This window comes from Carica papaya, chromosome 1 (assembly GCF_054855325.1).
Source record: "Carica papaya isolate Zhongbai chromosome 1, ASM5485532v1, whole genome shotgun sequence".
Taxonomy (NCBI): Eukaryota; Viridiplantae; Streptophyta; class Magnoliopsida; order Brassicales; family Caricaceae; genus Carica; species Carica papaya.
The window spans coordinates 15,095,902-15,104,276 of NC_142309.1; positions in this window are offsets into that span (position 1 = coordinate 15,095,902).

The window sequence follows — 8,375 nt, forward strand, 5'->3', positions numbered from 1 at the left end:
GGAAGGAGTCTTTAAAGTCGACAATAAGGCGAACCAAGAAGTCCAAAATGAAGATCAAATGACCAAGGAGGACTTTGGCCTTAAAAGGCCAAACATTTGAGACAGAGGAAGAGGGCGACCAAGGAAACCCGACGCCAAGGCAGAAGAAACTTCCCTTCTTCCATTGCAACTTTAATACCAACATGAAGACCTACATCCCATGGAAGTTTCTAGGCTAGATGGGGAGGATTACAATTCAAAAACCAATAACCAAGAGACTGGAAGAAGAGCTCTGTAACAAAAGGGAAACTAAGTCCCTCTACCAAGCAGTCGAGGTGTCTTCATTCAACCCGAGCTCATCCTCCCCTATCCCATTTCAAGTCCTTCAAATTATAGTAAGAGTCCTATTTAAGACTCTCTCAAGAATCATTAAAAGATCAAGGGAAGAGAAATTGATTATATGTATGCAATCCTAAATCAAATAGGAAACCATGATCGGCCAAGAGAGGAAGAATTATGTTTTAAATTTATTTTGTTGCTCTCATTTCCATAATTGAATTAGGACAAGATTATTTAATTATTTAAGTTTAAGATTTCATTAGAATTATGCAATCCTATTCTTATTTGAATTAGAAAATAAATGTCTATATAAAGGCCTTAGATCCAAGGATGTAATCATAATTTCAAGAAATTAATAAAGTTTAAGCTTTCACTTTTCTTTGAAATCAGCTTTGCTGATTTTATGAGAGTTCTTCAAGTTCTTCAAGCTAGGATGTAATCGCATGTGTTAACCCGTTGTTTGTATATCAATTAAAAAAAATTTCATCTTTGTTATTCAAGGGATCGTATTGTTATTATAGTAAAAAAAAATAAAGAAAAGTAAAAATGATTTCTAAAAAAGAAAACAATTCAAAAATTATTTGTTTGCATTCTTGCTTGATAAATTATTCATCATAAATCAAGCAATCTACTATCATATATGTGCAAAGCCAACCTCAACCAACACAAAAAGGTGTATGATTCCCCTTGCTCCCCTCTTTCAGCATATTATGTCTGTTGCATTGCATAAGCATTTAGCATAAAGAACTTAAATTATTCAGAGTGTAGCTGTCATCGAGTAGAATATTTAGGTATTGCATATCTAGTAATATCCATAGGGGTTAAAAAAATCCATTACGTTTTAAGTCCATATTTGTCTTCGTTGTACTTAACATTTTGTTTCTTTCAATTGTGTTTTTCTTTTGTGATGCATCCAAATAACTATTTGCATTCTAGTTATTTAAGCATCATAACAATAAAAGTTACATATCTCCTTTATCTGTGTGCTTAATTTTGAGCTTTTAGAAACGAGATCCCTTTTAGAATTTCCTGTAGAATCTTAAAGACAACCTTGCTTGTCTTGGTTTAAGAGGATCTAGTTCCGCTGCTCAACTCGAGGGAAAAAGATTGAGAGTTTAGAGATTGTGAGGTGAATGTAAACACGAGTGACTGTGAAGTAATATTATTCCACTAACTTTTTTTGCAAATATCATTATGTTTTAACCAAGTAAGCCAAATAGATCAATGAATCTAGAAAAACACATAGAGGACATGTTTACGAAGGTCAATCTAGCAATTAAAGATCTAGCAGCTAGAATGGATGGAAGAGACAGGCGAAGAAACAATAGTCAATCCCATACCAGACACTGACCTACCTGAGAAGATGTTGAATCATATGGCGACAATAGTGGGGGTCACAGGAGAGATCACCAAAGACAAGATGAGGATGTTAAGTCCATTGAGATCCAGATACTATCATTTAATGGAAGGAATGATGCTAAGACCCAGCTCAAGTTGGAATAGAAGGTAAAACTCATCTTCGACTGCCACAATTACAGTCAAGCGAAAAGGGTCAACCTAGCGACTGTAGAGTTTCCAGATTATGCTCTAGAATTGTGGGATCAATTGACTACTCTTAGAAGACATGATGGAGACCACTCTATTTCCACTTGGAGGGAGATGAAGTCAATCATGAGAAAAAAGTTTGTTCCCTCTTACTATAATAGGGAGATGCAACAGAAGCTATAACACTTGACCCAAGAATCCATATATGTAAAAGACTACCACAAAGAGATGGAAATGGCAATAATCAGGGCTAATGTTTATGAAAGTCTCAAAGCCACCATGCCGATTCTTGAGCGGCTTGAATAGAGAGATTGCCAATGTTGTTAAGTTATAACACTACTTAGACCTAAAAGAGATGGTGCACATGGCCATAAAAATTAAGAGGCAACTGAAGTACAAGGGGTCCTTAAGAAGAACTTTATATTCCACCCCTTAGTTCAACTATAAATGGCCAAAGAAAGATGAGAGAAAAAAATTTAAAGAAAAGAAAGACAAGTCAATCTTTATTGATCCTAGAGGTAATTCTAAAATACATGCTTCTACTAAAAAACATAGCTCTATTAAATGTTTCAGGTTTCTTGGACTTGGACATACGGCCTCACAATGCTCTAATAAAAGAGTCATGTTGATGCGAGAAGATGGCAAGGTAGAGAGTACTAATGACTACAACAATGATAATGGCATTACGACATCACTAGAAGACAGTAAAGACAATATAGCAACCCTAGTACAAGGTGAAATGTATCTTGTCTGGAGAGCTCTGAATGTAAAAGCCAAAGAAAAGGACAACGATTAGAGAGAGAACATCTTTCATAGCAGATGTCATGTCAATGGAAAGGTGTGCAGTTTGATTATTGATAGAGGCAATTGCACCAACTTAATTAGCACTCTACTTGTGGACAGGTTAGGGTTATCTTGCACTAAATACTCTACCCCTTAGAAATTACATTTATTGAATGTGTGAGGAAGGACTATCACGTAAGTCAAGGTACCTTTCTCCATAAGCAAGCATCAAGATGAGGTATGTTTTGATGTTGTTCCCATGCATGCAAGCCATATATGACTTGGGCGATCATGATAAAATGATGGATAGGTACATCATGACGGTTTCAAAGATCATTATTTTTTGCATTTAGATGGTCTGAAGCATATTCTTACACCTTTATCACCAAAAGAGGTATAAGCAAATCATATCAAAATCTAAAAATTATTTTGATAAATTTTCAGAAAAAGAAAAAGAATGGCCTCATTAAGAGAAAAAGATTCTGAAAAAATAATAAAAATAGCCCATTGAGAGAAAAAAAAAGCCAAAAAATAATAAAAAAATTGGCAATTGAGTGAAAAAAAGGCCCAAAAGAAAATTAGAGATGACCCACAGAGAGAGAGTGAGAGAAAAAAAAATAATGTCTTTATGTGAGGAACAGAGAAGTAAGGCAAACAAGTTGTGATAAAAGAAGTCTAATTGTACTTTGGTATAAAGAGGCTTGTTTAAATTTATCTGACTTCAACCCTTCTTTTCCCAATTCTATTTTCTCTCTTTTGCAAGTTTGATGATGTCTTTCCATAAGAGATATTGGATGGTCTTCCACCACTACGAGGAATCAAGCATTAGATTGACTTTATCCATGGCATATCAATTACCAATCACCCAGCCTACCGAAGTAATCCCGAGAAGACGAAGGAACTTTAGCAGCAAATGGAGGAGTTGTTAGAGAAGGGACATGTCTGAGAGACCTTGAGTCTTAGTTCTTTTTTGGTGTTACTTTCATCAAAGAAGGATGGTTCCTCGAGGATGTCTTGATTGTAGAGCCATCAACAAAATAAGAATAAAGTATAGACCTCCCATCCCTAAGTTAGATGATATATTAGATGAACTTAGTGGCTCAACTATATTTACCAAAATAGATCTTCAGAGTGGTTACCACCAAATTAGGATGAAACCTGGTGTTGAGTGGAAAACCGCATTCAAGACTATGCCCTATATGAATGATTAGTAATGTCTTTTGGTTTATCCAATGCCCCTAGTACCTTTATGAAGCTTATGAACCATGTCTTATGATCGTTATTTGATAAGTTTGTTAAAGTCTACTTCAATGAATACTAATCTATAGTAAGTCATTAAAAGGTCACCTTCAATATATCTTGTATGTTCTTGAGGTCCTTAAAAAAAAAACAGTTATAGGCTAATGCCAAGAAGTATACCTTTTATAATAAGAGCTTGTGTCTTTATATTATTGCGGTGTTACTTGTGCTAAAGAAGGATGGTTCCTCAAGGATGTGTGTCAATTACAGAGCCATCAACAAACTAACGATAAAGTATAGACCTCCCATCCCTAGGTTAGATGATATGTTAGATGAACTTAGTTGCTCCACCATATTTACCAAAATAGATCTTAAGAGTGGTTACCATCAAATTAGGATGAAACATGGTGATGAGTGGAAAACTGCATTTGAGACTAAGTATGACCTATATGAATAGTTAGTAATACCTTTTGGTCTATCCAACACCCCTATTACTTTTATGAGACTTATGAACCATGTCTTACAACCTTTCCTTTATAAGCTTGTTGTAATCTACTTCAATGATATACTGATAGTCATCAGAAGATCACCTTCAGTATATCTTGTCTGTTCTTAAGATCCTTAGGAAGGAACAGTTATATACCAATACAAAGAACTGTACATTTTGCAGTGAAAAACTTATATTCTTAAGGTTTGTGGTGAGGGCACAAGGCATTGATGTAGATGATGATAAAGTAAAAGTAATCAGAAAATTACCTACCCCTACATTAGCCAATGAAATAAGAATTTTTTATGGGTTGACAAGCTTTTATTATAGGTTTATTAGGGATTTCAGTTCTATTGCAGCTCCTTTAAATACATTGGTTAAAAAGAGTATAAAGTCTTTATGAATTGAAAAATAAGATAATGTTTTTGAGATTGAGTGTGATGCTTCAAGTATAAGTATAAAAGTAGTTATGATGTAGGAAAGGTGTTTGATAACTTAATGCAAGAACCATCACGAAGGATATCCCGATAAAAAAAGACATGTAGGACTCTGAAGTCCATGACGAACTAGGACAAATGGAAAACTAAGTCCAGTTGCTCGTAGGTCCTGTAACACCCCGTCCATCATTGTGCTTAATTGATTTGAAAAACCCTATTTATTTGGGTCTTTCGCTACATTAAACTTATTTAATTTTTTCGTAGGATATTCATCGTAATTCGTAAAAATTTGGTTGATTTTTATTTATTTTATTTTTATTTAATTTTAATCTTATTATTTAATTTTTTTGCATTTAACTTATTTAAATTAATTTTAGAAAATTGAGAGAAATCAAAAAAACGGCGAAACAGGAAGAAATCCCACGAGAAAAATCCTACATGGAAGCAGAACTACCTACGCGAGTGTTGGGCACTTTGTGTGCACGCACAGCAGCCGCGGGACGTGCACACAGTGTGCACGTCTCATCTACATGGACAACACAGGGACAGGACATGCACGCGTCTTGTCGCGCACAGGCGGCCCGTCCGCGCTTCACCTCGTGCGCGGACAGGTGCCGCACACTGTGTGCGCAACGCTGCACAGCAGGCCAGCGCAGATTGGCCCTGTGCACGCGGTGCCAAGTGCGCCCAGGCCCTACGCGCACGTCGCCCAGTGTGTGCAAGCCCTATGCACATGGCGCATTGTGCGCTAAGGCCCTGTGTGCGAGGTAAAAAGCCTGTGTGCTTGTAGGCTAGCACGCTGGCCGAGGCATTGTCGCCTCGAATAGTGCGCCACCATCACCTCATACGACACCCCGCCTTCGGCGGTGGAGGAGACCCTCCTCCCTCGTTTTTTATGTCGAGTATCTTTTTTAGCTCTCTCTTCACTGAATTTTGTCACTTGGCACGAATCTGACGGTTCTAAAATTCTATAAATTGACCCTTCCCCTTCCATTCCTCCCCACACTTCTATTCTTCTATTTTTTAAGATTTAGAGAGAGATAATAGTCTAGTGAGAGAAGGAAGGAAAGAAAGAAAAATGGTGAAGGAGAAAACATCAAGGTTTCGGTAAGAAATCTAGTAATTCTTTCAGTGTTTTAAGGAGTATTTTTAGATAAACTAATATTATTAAATATGATGATTGTGATTTTGTCTGTTTTGTATGCTTTTGTGTTCATAGTTCAGATAAATTGATTGTTTCTGTTTTCAAGCATGTTATGTGAATTGCAAACACTTGATGAATTGCATGTAATAAATATAATGTAATCGGTAAAAATAAAGAGTACAAAAAGAAAAGAAAAGATAAATATGGAATAAAGCATGATTGGTCTGAAGTATATCTGTATTAACATGCATATTGCATCAAGTATCTCATTAGACTTTTTATCTATGAGGAGTATTTGTTCCCCTTACCCTTCGGGGTATCGATTTCCCCCTCCCCTATCTTGTCTGGAAAGACATAAGAGGACAGCTCCTAGTGGATGACGACGTGCCCTCTAACTAGAGTGGTATCGCACTATCTGTAGGGGTCACCCGTGGCTAAGTAATGTCGTGACTATAGATATATGTTATGGCCATTATGGTTGGTACAATTGTGGTCGTAGATCGTGCTATGGTTTGGCTAGCTAAAAATGGGCCTGAGCAAATTGTCGTATTTGTATCTGATTTGGTCATTCCACTTGGGTAGTTAGAAATAATATATGCCTTCAGAGATAGAAGTTGTAACGACTTCGCTAAGCATGATACTAAAATCTAAGCATTTCATGATTTATTTAATTTTTTCTATTATTTGGCATGATATATGTTTGATTTGTTCATATTAATGTACTGTGTTCTTAATAAATAAATTATTTTTATAACGTAAGATTGGTCTATGAGGAGGCAAAATGGTAAGCTTGTAAGTTAAAATAATTCACATTTAAAATCTTACGATGTTAATTTAATATTATTTTTCTTACTGAGCATATGGAACTCACTCTTTCCATCCCCTCTCGCTCAGATGAAGAAGAAAATGAGGAACTGCAGGCTGACCTACCCTTGGAAGTCTATGAGGATCCCATGAATCCACAAAATTGAGTGAATGATTGTATCCGCACACTGATGAGTCCAATAGCATATGAAAAAAGTGGCCTTTTTTGTGTTTTGTTTCTTTTGTATTTTATAGCCACTTCAGGCTTAAGTTATATGTATGTAATTAGAACTCATATATATATATATTTGTAAGAAATTTATAATAAGTTTGTTCCACTGCATAAATTTAATCATGCACTCATTATTTTGAATCCTTATCTGACAATCATTTGTTTTAATTAGCATCTGGGATGTCACAGGTCCAATCACCCAAAGCTAGGCCTGCAAGCTTCAAGGAACTTTCAATCTACTAGTCTAAGATTAGGTAAGCAACACGATCATCCATGAAGCACAAACGGAGGCCAAAACTCTAGTGCGAAGATGGAAGACATGTGCAGTATGCATAAACTACATTTGGCACATAAGTAACGAGCATAGAGATCCACCTGTGCAGGTGGGTAACTCGCATGCGTGAAACAACTTGCTAGTGTACGGCTAGAACAGCCTGCATGCCCCACGAGCGTAGCATGCGTGTGGCCCCGCACATTGCAAACTCCTGGTCACACGCCCCATCCGTGCACGTGCGACCCAGCTTAGGTTCCCACTCGGCCACCCCATGCAGACGGGCCCACAAACGGCCTAATAGGCCCAAGCACACCAACCCGCGACTCCCGTGGGCCTTTTCTCGTGCAGCCTGCACGGATTGGTTAGTTCAGCCCATCCAGGTGACCCAAACCCAGCCGGCCCTTTCCCCTTTTTAATTATCTAATGTTTATTTTATTATTTTAAATTTTTAAAAGGCTTTTGGGACTCACTTTTAAATTACCCATGTTTTAAAATAAAATCCCACATGTTTAAATTCCACATGTGTTTTACGTGGAAATCACATGGGATAAACATTAGACTATTTTAATTATTATTTTATTGTAAGTCTATCTCTTATGATTATTTAATTAAATTATTTGGGGTAAAATAATTATTTTATTATGTAATCCTATATTTAGATAGAATTTTATTTAGGGTATTATTTTATTAAATTATCCTAAGAGTTTGCACTCATCTAGATTGCCCAAGAAAAGATATAAATAGGCCTTTGCCCATATGTTGTAAACACAGCAATTATAATCAATTTGAGAGAATTCTTCAAAACTTAGGCTTTTCTTCTTTTTAGCATTTTTGCTAAATTGGTTTCTTCAAGTTCTTAGAGAAGCAGGAGTCTTCAGAAGTCTTATTGAGAGCCAAGGAGTGGGGATCAACTTATCAGTAAGTCCGTGATGTTTTTCCTTTCCTTGTTTATTTTTCCTACTCTTTGTTTTTTCTTTTCTTTCTGGATTGTAGATTCAATTAGAGGGAGGGATTTATCAAAGGGGTTATAGTTTCGATATTGCATACATTGGATGGGTTATAGGAATTGATTTGATCCTTCCTATATCCTCCCGCATCATCTGGTATCAGAG